This window comes from Protopterus annectens, chromosome 17.part0 (assembly GCF_019279795.1).
Source record: "Protopterus annectens isolate FY-2018-M chromosome 17.part0, PAN1.0, whole genome shotgun sequence".
Classification (NCBI taxonomy): Eukaryota; Metazoa; Chordata; order Ceratodontiformes; family Protopteridae; genus Protopterus; species Protopterus annectens.
This window is the reverse complement of record NC_056751.1, coordinates 86,971,281-86,996,800: the sequence shown is the minus strand read 5'-3', so window position 1 is coordinate 86,996,800 and position 25,520 is coordinate 86,971,281. Positions and strand designations below refer to the sequence as shown.

Below are 25,520 nucleotides of genomic sequence, written 5' to 3'. Positions count from 1 at the left end.
ACCTGCCTTCCAAGATGGCTGCACACTACAGCAGCTTTATTTCAGCTCCCCAATGTGTGAAAAAAGAAACCAAGACAAAGGGGCTATTATTCTGCCGGCTTTAGTAAAATTCAAATACTGGCTACTAAGTACACTGACTGGATGCTAGCAAAGAAGAAACTTAGAGAACCTGAAATAAAATCAGCTGGAAAAGGTGAATAGAAAATACTGGGAAGAATCCTGCAAGTGTTCAGCAAAAAGCAGTTCAAGCTCCAGCTTTAGTACAAGAGATGGCTTCCAGTAATTTAGAGGAAAAAATAAATCAAATGTGCTCAGACCTGATTAAAATAAAGAAAGTGTGAAGGAGTATATCAACTCAAATAAAAGGCTAGGAAAACTGGAAGAAGCTTTAAACAGCTATTCAGATGAACTGATAAAACTACAAAAATCAGAGGTCAAAATGAAGAAATTTCTGTCTCAGACTACTACAGAAGAGCTGTTTCAAAAAAAATGATACAGCTAGAGGACAGAGCACACAAAAAACTGAGATTTTCTGCAGTATGAGAGAAACTGGAAGGAACAGACTGTATTAATTTTATGAAAGCACAAAAAGCAACTGGACTGGTATTACACTGCAGGATTTGTTAACTGAAAAGGCACATTGTGTGTATGTTCCATTCCTGGCCATGAGAAATCTTGTATTAGTAAAGATGCACTCACACCAACAGAACAAGTTGATTCTGACAAAACTGTAGCAGAAGGACAAAGTTTTAAAAACTGGAGAGTTGTGGAAAATGATTACTCACAGTACACCAGGCAGAAGAGAAGCAAATTTATCACAGCAATCATGGAATTTCAAGAAGCAGGTGTGAGATTCAAGCTGCTGTGTCCAGCTGCCTTCAGAATATTTTTTTCCTAGAGGATCAAAGTCATTTTTGATGCAGAACAGGCTAAGGAGGAAATGCAAAATTTAGTGCAACAAAAAGTAAGCCATCAGATAAAAGGGGACTCTGTTTCTCATTCTCCTGATAATAAAGCTCATGGGTAAAATTTGCCAGTGAAACATTTCCAGTGTTCCAAAAGACAATACTTGAGAGAAATAAAAAAGCACAGAAGTTGACTACAAGAACCATGAGGACCTTGGACTTGAACCAGAGTCTGAGGCTGGGAGATGGAGATGTACAAGAAGACCACCAGCAGCACTGAAAATAGTGAATAAATGTGAGACTATAATGCATCAATTGCATTTGTGAAATATGGCTTTACAAGAAAAAGTGGCTGAGAAAGACTGGACTTTTTTGACTTTCTTAAACATGTGTGTGTGGGGAAGGGGATGAAAGGCACATACTCCACTTCATATTATTAGGGTTTGGAAGGACACTAAAAGTAATAAATAAAATAAAAAAATAACTATAAGTAAAACAATTTTTGCTCATAACAATATTTGAATAAAACATTTCAGGATATAAATTGAATGTTATATGTTAACACATTTTCAGTTATTGTTATATGTGATAGAGATATTAAAGTAAATAAGTAATTTTTTTCTTTTTTTTCGTTTTAAGAAATGTAGGCCTTACAATGTAGAATGAGAAGAAAGGGGACAAAAGCATGCTTAAGTTAATATGCTGTAATCTCAGACTGTTGGGGTGTAAAACTGTACTGTATGCATATGTAGGGTTGAGACATCTCTTATTTTCGCATATGTTAATTTCTAGATTAATGTCCGGGGATTAATCTAATAACAAGTGCTTTTGTTCAAGCATAAGGGCTTTAAAAATAAGCAAACAATGTAAAAGTTATGATAAGTTTTCCTTTAGCAAATTAATGTTTAGTGTGAGTTTAGAAGTCTGCAGCTGAGGGCAGCTGTACATACTATTCTTATGTTTCCATGGAGATAAGCTGACTACAGGTTCAGGCAATAAATCTTGAGATGTCTGGGCATTGTTTGCTGAGGAATCATAAAATTAAAAGGTACAGACAGGGACAAGCAGCTTATTAAAAAAATGTTTTCAGTTACTAGAAGTGAATAAGAGAGAGCAGCTTTCCTAGTACCTAAACTCTTCAGTGCATTTAGTAGAAAAGCATATAATTTAGCTTTAATTAAAGAATGCCAGTGCACTTTTTCTTAAGGTTAAAAGTTAATGTTATTTGAAAGCATACAAGATTTTTTTTACAATCCAGATTAGGACACAAGAAACACCAGTGCAGCATAAAACCAGATTTATTAAAAGTTTTAGTGCTTTCATCTGTGTATAACAAAGACTTCTTCAGAAACATCAATAAAGGAATCAAACCCTCTATAAATACCCCTCTTATCAAACATCACATGACCAAACCAACCAATAATAAAAAAACATTCAAACAAATCAATCACAGTCCTATATAACAAGTCACACAAAAACTTTATAAAAAATGAAACATGGAAAGGTAAACCCAATCCATCTACCAAATACACAGAAAACAATGTGGCGTTGTGAGTGAAAATTGAACCATTTGGCAGTCTACTGACTTGCTAACAGACAAACTGCTTAAAATAAGAACACTCCAGGTAGAAAACTGTTATTTTAAAGAAAGTCTCAAAGGGACTCTGCCATTGGAAATTTCCGAATGGTTTGGTTGTCAACTCCCCTTTACATTTTGAACTAATAGAATTATTCAATCGTCAGGGTTGTGAGTTACTAGAGGTCTTGGTGAGACACAACCAAAAAATGATCGATGTATTAATGGAAGAAGCTATTGGCTTAGAAAAGGTCATTACTAGTGACTTACTTTTTGAACAACACAAAGATAGTTTCTTTAACACCTTTTTTGGCAGTGGATAAAATCATTATGGATTTCCAAACTAGGAAGGAAAAGAAGTTTGAATGTGACCGCATTGAGTATTCCAAGGGGCTGGCCTATCTGTAGCCAGCTGGGCCTGATGTTCCACCCAACAAGCAATCTTCCACCATTGAAAACCAACGAGATGCCGATGATACACACAACAGCTCGGCCCCTTTAGGCTCGAATCTTCCCAGGTGGTCAGACAGAATCAGAAACCACCATTACCAATAGCAGACTCAAGTGAATGTGAGCCCGAATGGGAATGGTTCACATTTTCGGCAACAGTGGAAGAGAATGGGTCAGAGATGGAATTGACAGTGTTTTCTGACTTTGAGGATTTTAATTCATATACCTCTGACATTGCGGGTTTGAGTGTGGTAACAGACACCCAAGGTGACTATTTTTTATATAATTACACTGAAAATGCATTTGATTCTGACATGGTGGACCTATTTAGTTGGTTGTGTCTTTCGGCTTATCCCGGTTAGGGGTCGCCACAGCAGAACTCTGGTCCGCTAATGTTTGGTAGTGGATTTTTACGTGCTGAGTTACCAGCCCTGATGCACAACCTTCAACGAAGGAAGGCCCATTCACGCATGCCTCCACACAGAAGACGCTCTAGCTGAGAATCGAATGGGACAACGTCTTGGTGGACCTATTTAGTAGAGGTTTCAATTTCATTCTGACTGTTAAATCTAGGCTCGATGACCTTGTTATCGATTTAAAAATGTTTCTGAGAAAATTGAATTTAAAAATTATATTTAAGGACAAGGAGCTCGATAACTGTTACAATATTTTTAAAAGGAGTAGTTTGTTTAACCACCCCCACTTGCAAAACCATTGGTGATTTTTGAAAAATTATGTGAATTTGAGTTTAGAACTCTGTTGCATATGAACAGCAACAGGGTATATCATAATTTATCTGATACAGAGTTGCAGCTTTTGTTTTGGTTGAGTAGAGACAAAAGATTAAGAGTAATGAAGCCTGACAAGGGTAGAGTAATGAAGCCTGACAAGAGTGGGGAGGTTTTCATCTTGAGCAATGTTGACTACTTAAGTAAAATGTATTATTTTTATATGATGGGAATTTTTATGAAGTGACTTCTCTAAACATGGTGCATATTTCCTATGCCAAAATAGATTGGCTATTACAAGATGTGTTAGACCAGGTTCAAATTACCCCTGAAGAATGGTATTTTTTGAAGGTAAAACACCCCCATTATACCATCCATTTTTGGTTTACCCAAAATACATAAGGACCTAAGGGACCCCCCCAATGAGACAAATTGTGAATGCCTCTAGTTCCAAGATAAATCCTTTAGCTAAATATATTGATTTAAAATGTTCTGAATGGTTTTACACATACATGTAAGGATTCTTGGGATTTTTTAGAGAAGATGGCAAAAGTGAAATATGGAGATGAATAAATTTTTTGTGCTACAGATGTTGTTAATTTATTTAACATGATACCCCATGATACTGGTTTGGATTGGTTTCATGATTTTCTTGTTAAGTCAGGGCTTTCACCAACAATGAAATTAATACCTTAGATGTCCTTATGGAATTGGTATTAAAAACAATTTTGTTTACATTGGAGGACATTATTTGTTACAAAAGAGTGGTGTTGCTATGGGGGCGGTTTGTGCCCCCATTTTTGCTAACATTGTAATGTTACAATGGGAAAGGAAATATGTTTTAGAGCATTTTGGCATGATACCACCTTGGGATTTGTACATCTGTTTCTTGGATGATGTTTTTATTGTGTGGAACAAATCTGAAGGGGAGTTAAAGCTCTTTACTGATTTTTTGACCCAGACCACCTCTTTTTTTTAGTTTTACGTCCAAATGGAGTTTTACTGATATATCCTATTTGGATGTGTTTTAAACTAAGGACACCTGTAATAAGAGACTGGCAAGTAAAATCTTTAGAAAATCTACTTTTGATAACAGTCTCTGACAATATGATAGTTGTCACCCGGATTACCAAAAAAGAGGGATTGTAAAGGCCAATTTGTGCTTTTAACCAGGATGGTCTCTGAAGATGAAATTTTTCTCAAAGAGGCCAAAAATTTGATGGAAATGTTTGCATCTAGAGGGTACCCATTGGAACTAGTAAAGGATGTATATATGGAAATCAGTCAGAAGAGGTTTTGTGGTGTTTATGTGCCTTTACTTAGAAATGACACTCTTGATGGAACAAAGATAGGAAGGATGGAGAGAACCAATAACAAAAAAGATATCTTTATGTCATTTATCACCACATATACACTTGACTGTTCCCACATTTACCAAATTTTGAGAAAAAATTGGAATATTTTTTTCTTATTTCAATGAGTTTAAAGATATTTTTGAGGGTGGTTCTAAACTACTTTTAAGGAAAGGCAAATGTTTCAAAGAAATTTTGGAAGGCGGTGTCCAAAATTAATTTTTAGGAAACTCTAGAAAAAAAATGGTACGTACAAATGTAGGTTTTGTAGCCAGTGCAAGTACCTCATTGAACAAAACCAGATTTTTGCTAATGGGGTATGTGTCAACAGAAGATTCTTTTGCAGTTGTAATACTGCTGGCATTATTTACTTGACCCTTTTTTACAATATGATTGCTTTTATGTGGGTAAGACCCAGAGGAAATTTAGAGAGCATGTCTATGAGCATGTTTTGGACATTAAGAAGGGCAACAAGAATAATAGATTGGCCAAACACGTATCTGACAACCCTGTTCATCATTTTGGATTTACGGGGTTAGACATCATTAAACCTGTAAGGGGTGGCCCATGGAATGATCTCACTGAATTAAAAGAGCTCAGATGGCAAATCAGGTTGAATGCCTGCTTTTATCCTGGCCTTAATGACAGGTTATCTGTTTCAAGTTTATTAAGGGTTTGCTCTTATGTTTTGTAGCTATAGTAAATATTTTTATAAAAATATTTTTTCTATGTATTTGGTAGATGGATTGGGTTTACCTTTCCATGTTTAATTTTTTTATTAAGTTTTTGTGTGACTTGTTATATACGATTGTGATTGATTTATTTGAATGTTTTTATTATTGGTTGGTTTGGTCATGGAATGTTTGATAGGAGGGGTATTTATAGAGGGCTTGATTCCTTTATTGATGTTTCTGAAGAAGTCTTTGTTATACACAGACGAAAGTGCTAAAACGTTTAATAAATCTGTTCTGCGCTGCACTGCTGTTTCTCGTGTCCTAACCTGGATTGTACTTTTAGTGTTTTGGTTCCCTTGTTTGTTGGAAATGTCATTAGCTGTTTTTTTTTTTTTTTTTTTACATCTGGAAGGGGAATAAAGGTAAGGCAAGAACAGACTGCAATTAGTGTAAGTAGAAACACAGGCTGTAACATGCACCTTAGTATGGATTACCTTCATTTTAGGGTAGGTAATGCCTGTGGGTGCAGCTGTTGATTTTGAAAAGTTGTTCCTATCAGCAGAGTTAAACTTCATTGTTTGAAGATGTACAGAGTTCTGTGTGCTTTAAATTGAAAGGTCATAAGGGTGTTCTGGGGATGTGTTTCTTTTTTTTTGAAGGCATTCATTAAAACAGAATGTCCTGTAAAATGTGTAAAATGTGACATAGCTTCAAATGCAAATGACAAGAAAAAAACATACAGAAGATCAAACTGACAAACATTAATGGGTGCATGTAAACCAAAATCTGGAAAAAGACATTTAAAAAAGCTGTCATATATAATAGGTGGGAATAACTTTGCATCATAATATCTGCACCACCCATATTATTTTAAAATGTAAGTGGCCTCACAGGTATAAACAAAAATGTAAAAATATTAAAGTATATTAAGAAAGGCAGATTGCAAATAGCACTGTTACAGGAGACATTTGGAAAACAGTCAGCATGTAAATTTCATAAAGAAAGGATTTCAGAATGGATATTCATCATAGGATCATAGGAGGTTACCAGGTTATTGGTCCTGAGGCCCTTATAAGCCTAACCAAGAGTTTAGCCAATGTTTAGACAAGTCAGCACCCAATGACCTTGTCCAGTAGGGACATGGGTGGAATACCAGGGGTATATTTTCTGTTTCCCATCCAGTTATCCAGGTTGTGCTTAAAAAGGGGCAAAGAGATACTCTGCTTGATATGGAGTCCATGATCGCCTTGTATGCCAGAGAGAGGTCACCTCCGAGGAGTCTGTATGAATCTGAGTAGAGGGATAGGGCTTTTAGCCTATCTGTATATGGAAGATGTTTGAGGCCCTGTATTCTCCTGGTGAGGAACCTCTGTGGTCTCTCCAGCTGCTGCATGTGCTTTGGGAGGTACATGCTGAAAGGTGCATTGTACTCAATAATGGGCCTTTATAAGGGAAGAATACAGGGATGTTATGACCTCCCTGTCCCTGGATGAGATACCCTTACTTATGAGGTGGGCCATGTAGAAGGCTTAACGTACAACGGAAGCAACATGGTGGTCAAAAATCAGCTTGCTGTCAACCTGGGTACCCAAATCCCTCATGACTGATTGCGTGCTTAGGACGTCATCAGAAAATCAGGGACAAAGGAAACAGGGAGTACTTATATTAATTGCTAAAGGTGCTCCAATAGTTATAGAAGAGGAACAAAAATAGATAACAATGGTAAATTTGCGGTAGTAAGGGTTACTGGCAAGTGATGCATATTATGCTGGCATGTATTTATATTCTACCTAAAACTGCTATTATGGAACTTAAGAAAATTTTGGCAATTTCAACAGGGAATATTACTTATAGATGGAACAGGAACTTGATTTGCAGTAGTCAGGATGTGTCTGGGGGACCTAGAAGGGAAAATATAACAAAAGAAAGTTGATTTCTGAAAAATTTTATAAAAATATTTGGTATGGAAGATGTGAATTCAGTACTAGGATCTCTGAAAGAATTTACATATGATTCCCCAAGATACAATAATGTAGCTAGACTGAACAGAAATTACATTTCACAAGAAAATGTGCATTTGATCAAAAGCTTCGACACACAATCAATAACTATTTCAGATCATTTGCTAATAACAACTAAGATAAAAATTCAGGGTAATAAAGAAAAAATGAGATACTGGTATTTCTCCAGCTACTATTAAAAAAAAGAGGAATTTAAGGAATGGGAAGTGGAAATTATTCAAGAGTTATTACTTAAGATAAAAATTACTTTAGAAGTTATAGCTAGTAAGTAGGGTAAAGTGGAAGTGGAGTTCAAAAGTAGGGTAGAAATAAAAGAAAAAAAAGAGATATGCTTAAGAAGTACCAGTAGTTATTTAAAGGGGTTGACAAAGGGACAAATATTAAAGTACTGCAGATCAAGGGGCATCTCACAGAACAAGAAAAAGAGTGACTGCAGAGTGCTAAACAGAAAATAAAGGAGCATCTGGATAACAAGCAAGAGTTTAGAAAGCTTGCTGTTAAGCAAGTGTGTTTTTTTTAATAATAACTCCAGGCCACAAACACTTGTACCACCATCTGAAAAAGAAAGTAGAAAGCGTTATTGCCAAACTTAGGGAGCCTAGAACAAGAAAAATAACCAGAGATCCTGTAGAGGTATTAAAGGTATTTTGGAAATTGTATGAAAATTTTATAAAGCAGAGACATGTGGAAATTAAGAAAGATCACAAATGAAAATATGTATGGAAGACTTAGGTATGCCAAGGTTAGATGTAGATGAGGCTCAACAATTAACAGTAAGCTAGGAAGAGATGAGATAAAAATGGTGATGTATAATCAATCTGCTGGAAGGTCTTCAGTAATAAATTACATTCTTGTGGAAGTTTGGAAGCTGTGAGGGAAGAAAGTGATCAAATTCTGGAAGGCTTTGTTTAACAGTATTTTAAAAGGATGGGAAGCACCAACATCCTGGAAGAAAGCTATTGGTGCAAATTACCAGAGAAGAACTTGGTAAGCTCTTTGGTCAAGTCCTTCTTGAAATGTGCCATATGGACAAGATTATTCAGCACCCTAATGGCAAATGTCACTGATGCATACGTCCATTTACTGAGCCTGTTGAAAGCCCCGACATCCTTTTAGGAGGGTGGACAGATGTACTCTCCTACAAGAGCTCCTTCTTTGTGTCAGCTGCTACCACCATGGCAACTACTGGTGGACACTTGCTCCAATGCTTCCTGTCTTTACGGGACAATCAACCTTTTTTTTGGGACTGGCTCCACCATATCAGGATCCTTCCATTCCTGCTGTGCCACCAGATCTATGAGGTCATCAGGGGGATGTGCCATCCAACAGGTAGATAAGCCAGCTCCAAAAGCCTTGAGGAACACAGACTCCTCAGGAGAAAGTGTATCAGTGGACCATCCCCTTACTGTTTCATCAATTCAAGGATGTTGCCAAACGTGATATCTTCCAAAAGGGATCATGGGAGCCCTTCACCATCATCCAAGTCTGTGTCTTTTATGACTGCCTTTGGGCAGGAGTCCAAATGTCTCCTCTTGTTTACCTGTTTCCTAGGGCCCCTTCTGAGGAGAAGGGACAGAGTCAGACTGGGAACTTGAATGGTAAGTATTCTCAAGGCAAATGGCACTGACTGTCCCAGTCGATCTGGAAGAACATAAGGGTCGGGATGGTGCCAAGCATAATAGCGACACCTTTTCTCATGGTCTAGCAAGAACCCTATCAAATGCCTTGAAATCAGTGCCAAAGAGACACTCCTCCAAGCTGAAAAAGGGGCAGGAAGAATACACCCTGCTCTGAACCACCCTGGCTCTGAGGCTGACATCAGAGCCAAGCTAGCAACAGCCAAGGCCCAAGAGGCAGAGACCAATCTGAAAGCTTTTGAGTTGACTCCACTACCTGAGTCCCAGCCCTAAGGCTTTGGCTACAGCCTCATCCCAATAAAAAAAATCAGAGTTGAGAAAGTAAGGCGTGGAGTCAAATTTGAAAGTACAGGTCCAAATTGGTTAGTCTGGAAGGGTCAGTCCCATTGTAAATGGATCCAAATGTAGGACCAGAATCAGAGAAACTAATGGAGGGGTAGTTGGACCCATACACACAGCTCCCAATGGGCCCAGTGCCATGAGAAACCCTACTTGAATCTGCATCTGGAGAAAACTCTGGATCATCCTGTTGACATCCACTTTGGTAAGACTTCTCAATGAATGGTAGGACCTTGATGAAAATAACAATGAAGATGTCCTGGAGGAACACTTCTCATATAAAAATGGTGAGTGAAGCCTAGGACTCACTGGTTTTAGTGAGAAATGAGAAGGAGGCATAGGTGATCAGATCTGAGTGTTAATTGGATCTGACTTTCTAGGATTCTTCCTTGTCAGTCCCAAGATTTCAGCAGGATCCAGGGACCATTTCTTTGAGTCTCTGATCTCTTCCCAATAGCCTAATCTTTCTTTTTCTCTTTTTTTCATCTCTTTAGGCCTCTCTTTTTCATTAAGTGGTTTAGGTTTCACCAGTCATTTAACTGAATAATCTGAAGAAGGCTGAGATGATGCAGATGAGTAGGAAGTTTGAGTTGTTGATCTCGTCTGGGAAGGAATCAATCCCTTCAGCACCAGGGTGTCCCTAAGACCTTGCAAAGTCCTAGAACCAAAGGAGGCATAAGACTCGCAGTCTGCATCCAAATATGCTGCCTCCAGACAGTACATACAAAGAGAGTGACAGTCTTGCAGCAGGATCTTATGGACATATGCCATAAACATCTTAAAAACCTGGACCTTGTCTGCCATAGCTGGAAAAAAGAACTTAAGTATTCCTGCAAGGGAGAAAAAAATTAACTACCAGAAGTTTAGACAAAAATGGCATAAGAAGTAAAGCACAAAACCCACAAGCTATTCTATATGAAAGTGAGCAAGTATTTATCCACCTGTCTATTAAAACAGGGAAATAAATATATTTTTTATATATACCTATATCTCTCTCTCTCTGTATGTATATATATATATATATATATATATATATATATATATATATATATTGGGAGGAACAGATATAAAGGGAAAAAATAGAAATATAGTAAGAAAAGGATATAGCAGAAAGGCTAATAAACTACATTTAGCTGGGTTAAATCAGAGTCCTCGTACAGCATGTCTCTTCCAATCATATAGCAAACGAGATCTAAGGTATTTTAAGGGGAGCAGAGGAAATTATGGGATGGGGAGGAGTCAGAGCCCTGGATTCACAGCTTCCAAAAGATGCCGAGATTGGATGCAATCAGATCGGATCTAATAACCCAAAGGTTGAATCGGACAAAAACAGGCAACATTGTACCTTTATATGCGGATGGTGCTAATCACTTTAATGGAGCACAGGGAGGATACATAATCAGCAGAAAACAAAAGTATTACAAACAGATTTGAAGGAATACTTGCTGGCCTACCAAGTAAGAAACATAGTAAGGATGATAGATGTAGATGATATATCAGATTGGAAAGGGATAATACTTCAGAAGGAAGAAGATGAGCTAAGGAAGGGAAGGGACTTAACAGATGTGTTTCTGGAGACACCTAAGTGTACGTTATAGTTGCAATGGTTGAGGGAGACACAAACAGATTTTCAAAAGCTGTGGACTGAGAATAGAGATGGATGGAAGCTGAAATTAAACTCCACTGCAGGTGATTTTGGAAAAAAGGAAATACTATTTGGAGATTTTGGGTACAACTCCTAGTAAGTACAATTCAAGACTTGGGAGAAAGTGAAAGGGGAATATCTGATGAAAGATAATACAGAGTGAAAATATCAAGGAGTAACACAGAAGAGGACAGCTCAAAGAATGGCTGAAAGGTCTGAAACACCAGGGGTTGTGCAGGTGATAGAAGACAGAAGGAGGGAAGGCAGGTCACTGAGAGGATTACTGAAGAAGGGGAAGAGATGGTTAAAAGAAGAGAAAAAGAGGGAAGAGAGAAGAAAAGGAAATTGGGAGGAGGATTTAGAACTGGAAGTGTTGGGAAATATAGTGAAACTAACTAGTACAGCACAAAATTGAGGAATTTTACAATATTTGCCAGGGCATCTCTATATAAATGCTTGTATAATCTAACAAGATTGGCTAGGATGTTTTCTGGAACAGATGGAAGACACTGGTGATGTATATTAGCAGAAGGGACATGGGTCCATATCACAGCATCAAAGGAGGTTACTAGGCTAGCGACACGGATGTCATTTCAAGCTTAGCAGTTTCATCCCAATGTAATACCATAAATACTCTAGTGAATACTCATGATTATATTTAGTAATGACTGCCCTTGTCAAGGAGGAATGTGTGCGCTATCCCCGGTAAAAATTTATGTTGCTCCGTCCACTCATCCAGGTTCCTTTTAAACAGTGTCATAGAGGTGCTCTGCTTCACATGATTTGGCAGCCTATTCCAAAGATGCAGCAGTCACTGGGAGACAAATCTGTCCCTCTAGCACATCCCATTCAAGTTGCAGGCCACATTTACGTCCCTGGAATGGGTAGCTGTAGTCTCATTTGATTTACGGATTCGCAGCAAATTCATTAGGTTTGGGTCGGAGATTGCTCTGTAAGCCAGGCATACATTTCCACTAAGAAGTCTATACAATACTGAGTATAGTGACAGGGACTTTAGTCAGTCTGTGCACTGCACATGCAGGAGTCTCTTGATCTTCTTAGTTAGAAACCTCTAATGTTTCTCCACTTGCTGCAGGTGCTTTGTATGGTATATGCTGAAAGGGGCATTATATTCAATTATGTGCCTGATTAGTGATGATTTGGTTATAACCTCCTTTGCTCTAAAGGCAATGCCTTTGCTAATCAAGTGTGCTGCATAGAAAACCTTCATTACTACAGTAGACACACGGTGGTCAAAGTTAAGGTCACAGTCTACTAGTGATCCCAGTTCTCTTACCAGTTCGTAGGTTCAAAGAGGATTGTTGTTAATTTTATAGTGTGAAGGGACAGTGTTTTTACCAAAGGGAATGATGATGCATTTCTTTGCATTCAGTTTGAGAATATGGCTAAGAAACCAGTCGTTGGCTTGTGTAGACCCTCCTGAAGTATACATGACATTATTTGGGGATTCAATAATTGCACCCAGTTTGCAGTTGTCTGCAAACTTGGTCAGCCACAGCCCCTTTGTTTTGGCCTGAACTTCTGAGAAGTATATACCAAACAGTTGGGGACCCAAGCACTGACCCTTGTGGTACTCTGCTGGTGACAGGTCTCCTGAATGATGTGGAGTCACCCACTTTGATAGTATGTGACCGGTTTTTGAGTCAGTTGGCAACCCATCTTACAACAAAGGGTTTTACATTCAGTTTTCTAAATTTATTGGTAATGTCTGAGTGTGGGAGTGTGTCAAAGGTCTTTGCCAAGTTAAGGTATGCTATGTGCACAGATCTGCCCCTGTCAATGACCCTGGTCACATTTTCAAAGAAATCCACCAGGTTTAACAGGCAGGATCTGTAGTGCATTCGCATAAGTGGATTCGACTATCTGGTCCACAAATGTTTGTGCAGTCGACATTCTGATTTTTGGCACACTGCAGCCGATAGAATGTCATTCGCACAAACGTATGTAAACCTGTTAATATAAATTGCCCAAAAGTGGACCCCAACCTACAAATCATTATTAAAAAACCCATAAGGTATACCCAGTTGTAACAACACAGAAACAGCTATGAATATGGCTTGGTTAACATGTCATTCTACTGCCATACAGAAAATGGAGAAGACATGGTCCTCACAAAGTTAAAAGCATTTACAAACTCTCAAACCTCCTAATCAAAAAGGCAAGGACAGTTATAGCCATAGATAAGACCCACAAGGCATACCCTTACCAGCTGCAACTAAACAGAAATATCTAGGACCATGGCTTGGTTAGCATCTGCCATTCCACTACTATCCTGAAAATAAAGTAGACAATGTGCTCACACATTTAAAAGCTTTTTACAAACCCTCAAACCTCCTAACCAAACAGTCATGATCAGTCATGTCCCTAAATGTCCTAATGCCAAGGCTTGAATGCAGTCTGCCATTTCTTACCCTACACTACTAAAAGGAACACAAAATAAAAAAAAATGATTTACAATACTTTCTACTGATAGAGAACATCATTTTCTCTCAAGTTATTAGTAACAGCCAGAACAACATTTCTTCTGAACTCAACATTAAAACTAAAAATAAAAATTAGTTTTCATCTAACTTCCTAATAGAAAACAAAATAATAAAAATCAATATGTGGACACACTCCTTGATAAAATTTTACCTCTTTCATCAGCAAGGCAATATCAAACTTCTTCAGAACAAAATGCCTAAGCAGAACACTAGAATAAATACTGACAATTCAATAACGACACTCTCCACTCACCTGACAACATACTAAAAATGAAAATAAACAAATCAAATAAAGAAACTCATGCATGCCTAGATATTATGATATTTAAAACACCATCTCTCTAAATTACTATAACATATTTAACTCCTGTTAAAACATAATCATATCCTAAAACTCTTACTTTGTTTAATCCAGATGGGAAGTCAGCTGGCCAAGATAACTTGTCACTGTAACTCTCTCTTTCTCTTTTTTGTATATTATAGTCTCCTAACCTCAGATTAAGTATAACATGCTCAATTATGAGGGAAATAAATTTACTGAAACAGGGAAGCCCCTACTATATTTGTTAAAGCACTGGTCTCATTGTCCATACAAATGGTATAACTGTGCTCATAAATCCTTTATGAGATCTTGCTAGTGATCGTGCCTGACATAGAAGCACTTATCTACATACTTGTAACTCCAATGGAGATGTGAGTATAATGTGGCCTGGTACTATAGGTCTCCTTCATGAGAGGCACATTTAAAAAAGTCCCTTCAATTGTGTAACTGCTTACATTGCAGCTTCCACAGCTATATGTCCTGAGATTTCTTGTTAACAAAGATCCATAACTAAAGGAGTCACTTTCAAGCCTTGTTTTATAAAGCAAGACCTCTCTTAGTTATAAAAACAGGATTATTCCCTATAACATTTGATAAACAACTGTTACCAAGTAAAATTTGCCAAATGTCTGTCAAGAACATTCTTGATGTGGAAATTATCCTCTGAAACCACTAATCCAAAAGCTCTAGTCATGTTTTGCATTAAAACATGCACGCTCAGAATTATCAGAATTAGATAGTAAAACTAGTACAAATATAGTTTTCCTTTGTGATTTAACTTGATCAGCTATTGCAAGAACTTGTTCATGGATATACCCTCTAGCGAGAAATAACTTCACCAAAATGTTAACCACTGCATCATCTGTTGAAAGCTTTGAACTTTAAATTAGCTGACTTTAATCCGTTTTGATCTTCTTTTGCTTAAGATGGCAACAAGTGAAGTGTACGTAGTTATTTACACAAATAGGCTTAAAATAAACTTGTCAGGAATGATTACTTTTTTTTGCCCTGGTGCTCAAACAAACAGTAATGCCCAAAAAATTAATAACTCCTCAGCATTTAAACTACTGCACAAATATTCATGTCCACTGCTAGAAGCAAACTTAAAATCTTCCCTGTGTAGGCAGGAATATATCCTTTTAGTTAGACCTTTACCCTTTCTGCCTGTGAAAGATATTTCAAAAATTGTCCCTGCAAGTTGTAATTCTCTTCCACAACAGCTTAAAACACAAACAACTGCACAGCAATTAGGAAACCCATTAAGGGTCACCTTCAGGAAATGTAAAAATGCATGAAGTTTCTATGATCCAGGCTAGATGTGCTCATCAACTCCAACACTTTTCTGTCCACTATAGACAAAACTAAATGATTTTATGGAAGATAAAAACAAATGACTGTAAAGGGAAGAAATTGTAAACCTTACAGAAGACTACTGATTGTATAATAACAATACTAAGTTGTAAAAATCCAAGGGTATATGCATTGTACTAGGGACATGTTAACACATACTATATTATTGTTACTTGCTTTCAACAACATAGGCAACTGCTTGTCTACTAAGTGTACATCTGCGAAAGTATTATATGTGATTGCCGACGTGGCCAGGTCATAACTAAAAGAGGTCCTTGGACCAAAGCACTCACCTGATTAACAAATGTGAATAAACAAGTAAATATATAAGATGGGCTGTGTTCATGTACACAGGAGTACTCCAGCCTAAGCCAGTTCTTGTTATGCATTTCTACTCAAGCTACCAGATCTGGGAAGACCTGGCCCCTGGAAGGGAAGTAGAAACCAGCAAGGGAACCAAAACTCTCATCCTAGAAAGGACTAGTAGTTAGTGTGGGATGCCAAATGATTCTTACAATTACATGTGGTCACAGTAATAGACTGTAATTAGGAATCATAGAGGAGTTCCACAATGGTAAGGAAAAAACTCCAAGAAGTGTCAGGAAAAAACAACCTGCTACTGACCAGGCTTTTGCCACTATTGCTGATACCTGGATAGACTCTGGAGACAAAGAGACCTTAAAGGAAATGAGTGAAGCCCAAACAGAGACCCAACAGAAGCTATAGTGGAGCCTCTTCTCAGGGAAAGGGTACAAAGTATTCCAAGAAAACCTACACTCCAGGCCTCTCAAGTAAGGAGGCATAGAAATGAGACTGGTGGCAACAGCTGCATTCATTTGAAGAAGACAGGCTTCTTTCTTCAGGCAACCTGTAGCCTTTACCATCACCACAGGACGTCTGATCTTAATTTCATTAATATGTCTTTAGCAACAGTATTACAATTATTTAGTCATTGTCAGACTAAATTTCTTGTCATTTTAGAACAATAAAGTTTATTTTGGAGTGAGATTCACTGCTGAGTATGAATTATACTAAAGTTAGGGTGAATTTAACTAAAAATACTGACTAAATTGTTTCTAATTCTACATCTTCATTTTTCTTTCTTTTCTGAATTTTGTGAATGAAAAAAAATTTGACCCAACTTGCAAATGAACCCAAACAGCATATCTGGAATCTTATTCCGTTTAATAATCCCTCTAGTTTTACAAATACTATTGCAGATGACACCACAATTAAATCTAAGCATATGACTGTTCCTGCACTGTTTAATTTGGCACATTTTTAAATCATTACAAAGAGAATTAGACTGATATTTGCATTCTGTCTAAAAATATAAATTAAGTTTAACTAATTAATTCAAGGTGGGTCAAAGGCAGTTTTGATGTATGTTAACAAACCCAAATATTTATGTGCAGGAAAGATATGCAAAAACTGGTCCACGATAATATATTGCCTTGTCTTGTGGTTTGTCAAGGACCGTCATCAAGGTCATCAATAAGCCAAGACAGATTTTTAATGGTCAACTACTTTTGTTTATAGGTCCTAAGTCTGTATAATGTCTGTATTAAAGTGTGCTACTTTGTATAACAAGCCCTAGTGCAATTAACCATGATGGAAAGAATATGCAACAACCTGAAGTCAGAACATAACGCACTATGCAACAATACAAAATCGGAATTGTAAACTGATGGGTACTATTGTAGGGTGTAGTAAAACACTGTTAGCTGAAAGTATTGCAGCGTACAATTTGTTAGAACTACACCATCTGTTAGTTGTTGCCTCTGCAACACCTAGCTGCTGTGACTTTACAGTTGTTTACCTGCACGGTTACTAACATACAGGGCAGGAAAGGAACATGAAAGTACTACAGTGAGTTACATGGGTATGTACAGCATTTTTTAACTGTTAATGCTCAAAAAATATACAACTCCATGAATTATGATCTCGTTGTTTTGCATAAATAATGTTTAATGACAACAGGAAGTTTTAAATCCTCAGTATTTTTAGTCATCTGCTAGCAAAGCACAGTTGTTATTCCCTCCTGCAACTCAACATGGCCCCTGTTGCTAGAACTGTGCAGTGATACTGCCTTTCCCTCCAAAAATGTAACATAGTAAGTCAGTAGATACCAGCCTTGTGTACTAATATTGTCACTAATTAATTAGATTTGTAATAGACAGTCCAAACACAAACACAGAAGTGCATGCAAGTAGAAGGCTACCTACTTTTGGAAAACAGTAGTTTTGTTGCTTCCAACTCATTATACTGTGACCCAGTCAATTCTTCTGTTATATTTTGTAAATACAATATGCTGTTATATTTTTGTTAACTATTGCATTATGTAACCTGGGTTGAACATGCAATTGGTCTTTTATAACAGTGCTCTACCCCAGTAAACAAACAAAAAAAAAAATTAATTAATTAAAATAAAATTTTAATAGTACTCTTCTTTACTTGGTCAAGATTCAGCCAGTATAAACATTATTATGCTAACAGCAAATGCATTGCAAAATGACCACCACGTGCAATATTAAGTATCACTAGTCACTAATGGGCAAAGAAAAAATACATCTCACCTGAGTCCTTTATAATATACTTTAAAACTGTTACTAGGCAGTATTTTATTAAGTACTGCAAAGTACTCCAAAAGAACTACAAGTAATATGCTACACTGAAGCATAAATACCTCCACTTGCAACTTGTTTATGACAAAAACACAGTGGTGTTTCCTTAACACCCCTTGCTATTTAACAGCACAATTCAGTATTAGAATAACTGCTGTCAGCTGGGCATAATTAATATGGACATTGTGATCCCTACGGTGTGTTATGTACAGCCATGAACTCCAGCAGCTCAGCATATGTTAGCTCAACTATTCTAAACAACTTACAAATGAGTTATTCTCCATAGGCACACTATGTGATATTAAATGCGTAGCATAATACCTTGTGTTCTGTTTGTTCGAATTACTGTTTATCTGTGCCTTATAGTTGAAAAGGAGACCTTCCCAGTACTTTTCTACTGTGTGCAAGGGTCCCAGATGCCTACTGCTTACTACAGCACTGGATATAATAGCATCCACTGTCCACACTTCTTGTACCATAAATGACGCAACTGTAGAATCTGCAAGTCTGTGAACCCATATATACGGGTCAACACAGCAAGTGACAAAGCATCTGACCTGCAAATGTTGTTGTGTATTTTGTAACACTGTCATCTGCGTATCAGACACATTAACTCACCTACAACACATACAACAAGTTTTCTCTTCCATAGAAATGTTGCTCTCCAATGCTGGACTCCTACTGAACCACAAAAATAAAGCTCTTCTCTTCACCCACAAATCCCATGCCACCAACAAAACAAACTTCAAGATCTTTTCAGCCAACAATACTGAAATTGAATTGGTTCAGCATACCAAACTACCAGGTGTCACCAGTAACAATAATCTCAAGGTTGCCCTACACATACAAAACAACATTAAAAAAAAAAAACACTAAATACTAGGCATGCTACACAGGAATACAAGCTATACCTTCAACATAACAAACCGTAGGGATCACAATGTCCATATTAATTATGCCCAGCTAACAGCAGTTATTCTAATACTTGTACAAATGGAGTGTCCCAGGGTTCAGTCTTGGGACCTCTCCTGTTTGGTATATACTTCTCCGAAGTGCAAGCAAACACTGAGGGTCTATGGCTAACCAAGTTCACAGATGACTGCAAACTGGGTGTCATAATCGATTCCCCTGCCGACTAGACATCCTGCAAAAGGGCCTCACCGAGACAGATACCTGGTGTCAAAACCATGGCTCAAGCTAAATGCCAAAAAGTGCATTGTCATCTCATTTGGTAAAAATACGGTACCCATGAATGACCAAATAGGGGGAAGTTCACTTAACACAGAAAGTGTGATAAGAGACCTTGGGACCCAAGTGGATAGTAACCTCTCCTTTGATAATCACATTGCCGCAGTGGTCAGAAAATCTTTCTACGTGGCCCACCTAATCACAAAAGGGTTTGCATCTAGAAAAAAGGAAGTCATTGTCCCCCTCTACTCATCACTTATCAGACCCCTCATTGAGTACAATGCCCCGCTTGGGATGTACCTCACAAGACACCTACAACAACTGGACAGGCCCCAAAAGTAACTCACCAAGAGGACTGCTAGCCTCAAACAGTTGCCCTGTGCCGACCGGCTCAAGAAACTACAACTCTACTTGGTCACATACCGCTTACTCCGAGGAGATCTCTGTCTGACATACAAAGCTATGTCAAACCCAGAATTGATGGACATGTTCCACTTAAAGAAATACCAATCTTCCCAAGCTACACACTCTAAGGACCTAAACCTCACCACATCAATAAACAGGACATGCTGGAGGAATAGATTCTTGACCCAGAGACTTCCAATACTCTGGAACAAAATTCCCATCCACATCAAGCAGAGCTCATCATTAGCACTCTTCAAGAAAAACCTTGATGAGTGGATGGGTAATAGGAAATTCACCCCTGGGATCATGTCTGTGGCTCTACTCGATAAAGGGGCAGGAATTTAATCTACATAGGTGGCGAAAGCCAAGACACTTTTGGCTAGGCTTACTTATGCCCTCGGGCCAATACCCTAGTACCTACCTATGAACCTATCTATCACACCTTACTCTTCTTTACTTGTACTATCCTATGCCTTCACCAGTAAAATCTCTTACTATATTTCATGACCTCTAGAACATTAATAATCATTCTGATAATCATGCATTATATAAATAATGCTGCATCTTCCTATTATCAGGTTTTTTTTCATATAATTTATGCTTGAACATTATGACTTTATTATGTCTGTTGAGTTTTTATTCTGACAAACTAATGTGTAGTTTTTCAAATTTTGTGCTTGAATGTTATAACTTTATTATGTCTGTTAAGTTCTCAATCTGAGAAACTAATGTGTTATTTTGATAATTGTGCTTGAATGCTATGATTTTATTATGTCTGTCTAGTTTTTCACTCTGTTAACCACATGTATCTGGAGCTTTTCTTCCCGGGCCTCCTCTGAAAATGGGTACCTCATGACCCAGACTGACTTTTCCGGTAAATAAATGCCAAATACGTAAGTAAACTTACTCTTTGCAACACCCAGGACCATACTAAATTCAAATCTCTCTTGTTCTCCTATCTTACTACTAAGTAGATATGCACACCCCACTCCTCGACTTAATTTCCCCCTTAGCCATTAAACCTCCCCACTCTCTCTGCAACAATTACTCCTACTTTCACCCCACTGTGACTTTCACCTACTGCACCCAATCCTCTCCCTCAATCAAACTTTTCCTTAACTTACAAAAAATAAATAAATAAATAATTATTTCACGTATAATAATCACTGGTCTGTATCAAGAATGTCTGATTATTGTATTTTATGCTATATGTTCCCTGTGAATTTATTGTGTTATTTTATTGTACATTTTTTTGTATGTTACTTTATTGTACGCTACATACTATCTAGAATTGATTGTATATTCTATTTCTATGTAACTGTTCTCTGGAGCTTTTCTCCCTGGGTCTTCACTGAAAATGGGCTCTTCATGGCCCAGTGGACTTCCCCGGTTACCAAACTGAAAATAAATAAATAAATAAAACAGAAAGCTTAACTGAAAGAGGACCATGTAGCTCAGGCTCTATAAAGTGCTTGTGACAGACTGCTGACAGTCCTACTCCAACATAAACCACTACATGACTGTGAACAGCTAGGACAAATGCACATATGGTCAAAACATCCCTGCTGCTGGACACTGGGTACAGAAAATCAATAAAATGCTACTTGGTTGCATATCTAGGAGCAACTACTTAGACATACCTTGTTGAGTTTTGTGTTGCTAAGTTTCTTTATGACATCTCTTCCATATATTGGAAGTCTGCAATACAGGTAACACATACTTGTGACTGTTAACAGCAGGTGAGCACAGTGTGGGATAGCGTGCCTGCATAATGTAGCCTGTTCACTTTAGTTAATCACTGTTCACGTAGAAGGAGTAAGCAAGTGCAAGAAGAGATGGGGTTTCTTGTTCCTCCCTTGTGTAAGAGCAAAATACACCTTCTGTCTGTTTTAGCTGAACTCAACCACAAACATAACCAGCTGTTATAAGTGATCATTTTAACATTTGCATAAAATCTGACCGAAAGGGTTGTGTTTAGGTGCCTAGCTAGTGTCACAACAGCTTGCGGGCCATAGCATTATAACAAAACACCAAAAGCTGAATTGACCAACTAATGCTCTACACTTTGACTGATTCTTATCATAGTAACTCACTACAGGCTTCTAGCCACAAACCTCTGTAGACATTTCATTGCTATTTGCATGGGTGATTTGTTGTTCAGTTCTCTGACCTCTGGACACTTACATAATAGTTGTGTTACTTGCCAAGTGACTACCTTACATAACCTGCTATATCCAAAATTAGGTAATTCATGACAGAACACACAGTGACACTTAATGCTGTGTACATTAGATTGACCTTAAAACAGGGTGATGACATTTATTTTCTTTGCGGCTAGTGGCATATTTACTTGCAAAGAAGGTCTCACAGGCCTAGCAGCAGAACTAAGGAGGTCATTGAGGATCCTGTATAAACAGCTTGGTATAAAAATCTTCTATATGGTCAAATTCATACAACTAGTTAATCACCTTACAGGATTACAAACAAACCTGGATTTCTGGGTTGCACGGCACTGCCATCAGTACCTCTCCTCTCTCAATGTACAGCAGATATTACTGTGACTACTACTGGCCAAACTTCATGGAAAGCACATATGATTACTTGGTCCTAGTGTGCACTTTGAAAAGTATTAGCAGTTTCTGTGCCAAGCAATGGAAACCTGGATGACTTGGTTGTAATTGTACCATCCACCCACTCCTTGACCCTAATCTAAGCCCCTTTACACAAAAGCACAGCCGCTCCTCCACCAGCAATGGCCAAGCTCATGCAATCTTTATCAGACAATAAAATGAAATGACGCCATACAGTGCTGACTCTATATTTGGTGTGCTAGCTATTAGTCAATGCCTTATGATAATACTTCTTAGCAGAATTTTGAATACCTTAAATGCACCAATTCTGGGACAAGTGCATACAGACCTCTTATATGTATCTAAAAATGATCATCACAAAATACAAACACAAGTCATAATACTGCTCCTCACACACATACACACACACACACACACACACACACACACACACACACACACACACACACACACACACACAAAACAGTGCAGAAATAATCTCCTCAGACTTGCCCATAACAAAGTGCCACTCTGATGTATACCTTGAAAAATCTCCTTACCATCCTCTAGAGATGGACACTTAATCCTGATACACACAGTACCAGCACCATCACTGACCACTGATCTAGCAAATAATATATAGAACATATTGCAGGGATCGTAATATGTACACACTGCTGACAGAAGCATAGGAAACAAACCTCTCATCTCACACAGTTGAACGGATTTATAGCATCTGAAATCACTGCACTGTAAAAAATACAGCTGAAACCGGGAGATCCAGATATTTTTTTTTTGTCAGGTTAGTCTATGTTTCATAGGCAGACTACACAAGAGGGTAAACACTGCTGAAATAATTTTCTGGGATGATGTTACCTGCTTCTTATCATCTGACAAGCAAATTCACTGCTCAAATCCTAGAGAATCCATTCTTGTGACTATCAAAATCAATTCAACAAAATTCCTCTCTCTTGTATGTATTTACATCCCTTCTGACAAGGCTGCTGCTTTTGCTGAAAAAGGAACAGATAAACAGAAGGCAAGTAATTATGAATAGCTTGAACTTAAAATGGAACTCTAACAAAGACTTCATCAGTCACCCTGGATTTCAACTTTATGGCTTCACTCAAATCATATGTAGATCAACAAGTGTAGACAGTAAATAAGGTCAAGAAAATATCCTTGACGGGATACATGTCAGTAACCCTAAAAACATTAAACTTACCAGGATCACAGGATCATAGCAGATTACTAGGCTATCGACCCGAAGGTCATTTTAAGCCTAGCCATTTCAACCCAATGTAGTACCATAGAAATACTTGTCAATACCCAAGATTGCATTTAGTGATGACTGCCCTTGTCCAGGAGGGTTGCGGGCACTATCCCTGGTAAGAATTTACGGTGCCCCATCCACTTTTCCAGATTCCTCTTGAACAGTGTTATAGAGGTGCTCCATTTCACATGAATTGGTAGCCTGCTCCAAAGATGTGGCAGTTGCTCTGAGGTAAATCCGTCCCTCAAGCAAGTCCTATTTAAGTCGCAGGCCATATTTAAGTCACTGGAAAGGGTAGCCCTAGGCACATATGATTTACAGGTATGCAAAGTTCATTAGGTTTGGGTCCTGGGCTGCTCTGTAGGCCAGGCGTAAGTCTCCTTTAAGACGTCTATATGAGATGGAGTATAGTGACAGGGACTTTAGTCGGTGCATGTAAGGCACATGCTGGAGGCCTTTGATCTTCCTTGTTAGAAGCCTCTGAGGTCTCTCTAATTGATACAGGTGCTTAGTGAGGTACATACCGAATGGGGCATTATACTCAATTAAGGGTATACTCAGATAAGTGCCGAGTATTGGGGGGTTATAACCTCTTTTGCTCTTGAGGCTATGCCTTTACTAATCAAGTGAGCTACGTGGAAAGCTTTCCTTACAATGGTAGATATGTGGTGGTTGAAGTTAAGGTGATCTCAGGTCTCTTACTATTTCATGAGTACTTAGGGTATTGTTGTTGATTTCATAGTGTGAAGGGACATTGTTTGTGCCAAAGGGAATGAAGATACATTTCTCTGCATTTAGTTTGAGACTGTGACTAATACACCAGTCGTTGGTCTGTGTGAGACCCTCCTGGAGTATACTGACATCATTTGGGGATTCAAAGATTTCACCCAGTTTGGAGTCATCTGCAGACTTGGTCAGCCACAGCCCCTTAGTTTTAGCCTGAACTTCTGAGAAGTATACACCAAACAGTAGGGAACCCAGCACTGACCCTTGTGGCACCCCACTGGTGACAGGTCTACTAGCTGATGTGGAGTCACCCACTTTGATAGTGTGTGTCCAGTTTGTGAGCCAGTTGGCAACCCATCTTACAAAAAAGGGGTTTATAGTCAGTTTGCCCATGTCACTAGTGACCCTCTTCCTACTTTTCCTGTATAGAGTCAGGCAAAAGTTAATAAAATAGGGAAGTATCATCTCTCAAGAAATAACAGAATGTTTGAATCAGACGCTTTCAACATGATTATCAAAGCCAACAATAACTGCTGGTTAACTTTATGCAAACTCTCACTGGATAATACAGTTTCACATTTCACCTAATTTGTCCTACATACCCTGAACTACTTTGCCCTACTTTGTAAAAAATGAATCATGTCTGAAAAATTTCTTTAGATTTCCAAGTCAATTCCTAATACTGTGTCCAACAGGGATTATCTATAGGCTACTCATCATAAAACCAGCAATCATGTGGACTTTATCAAATTCAGTGAAACATGCGATCAGATAAAAATTGCCATTTTGGCTAGTAAAAATGCATACAATCATAATCAACAAACATTGCATGCACATAACCCACATAAATGCTAGAAATCAGTACATCAACTCCTTTATCCAGTACACTTTCTAACTCCTCACTTTCCAATCTCTGTGACAATTTGTCCATTGCTTCTATGACTCAGTTCTTAACCTTACATTAAACAGTCACAGTACTAATGCCTACAATCCAATTCAACTCAAAACATGTTTGCCATCCATACTGTTCAAATCAACCAAGTGATTACACAACTGAAAAAAATTAAAACCTAGGTATCTAGTCATTGACAATCTTACTAGTACAGCGTCAGGAATCAGGAGTTAGAATCAAACCAAGGAGGGAAACATGCTCAGTTTGTTTAGAGGTCTTAGCTTACTACTTAGAGCTAAGTGACTACAGATACAGTCATAAAGTAGATGTAATGTTCTT

At 38.0% G+C, this 25,520-nt stretch overlaps 1 protein-coding gene across 1 annotated transcript in view; it reads right to left on the bottom strand.

The window, feature by feature from the left end:
- FBXO10 (F-box protein 10) overlaps window positions 1-25,520 on the bottom strand; it is a 721,173-nt gene that overhangs the window by 50,781 nt on the left and 644,872 nt on the right. The gene's annotated exons all lie outside the window — the stretch shown is intronic.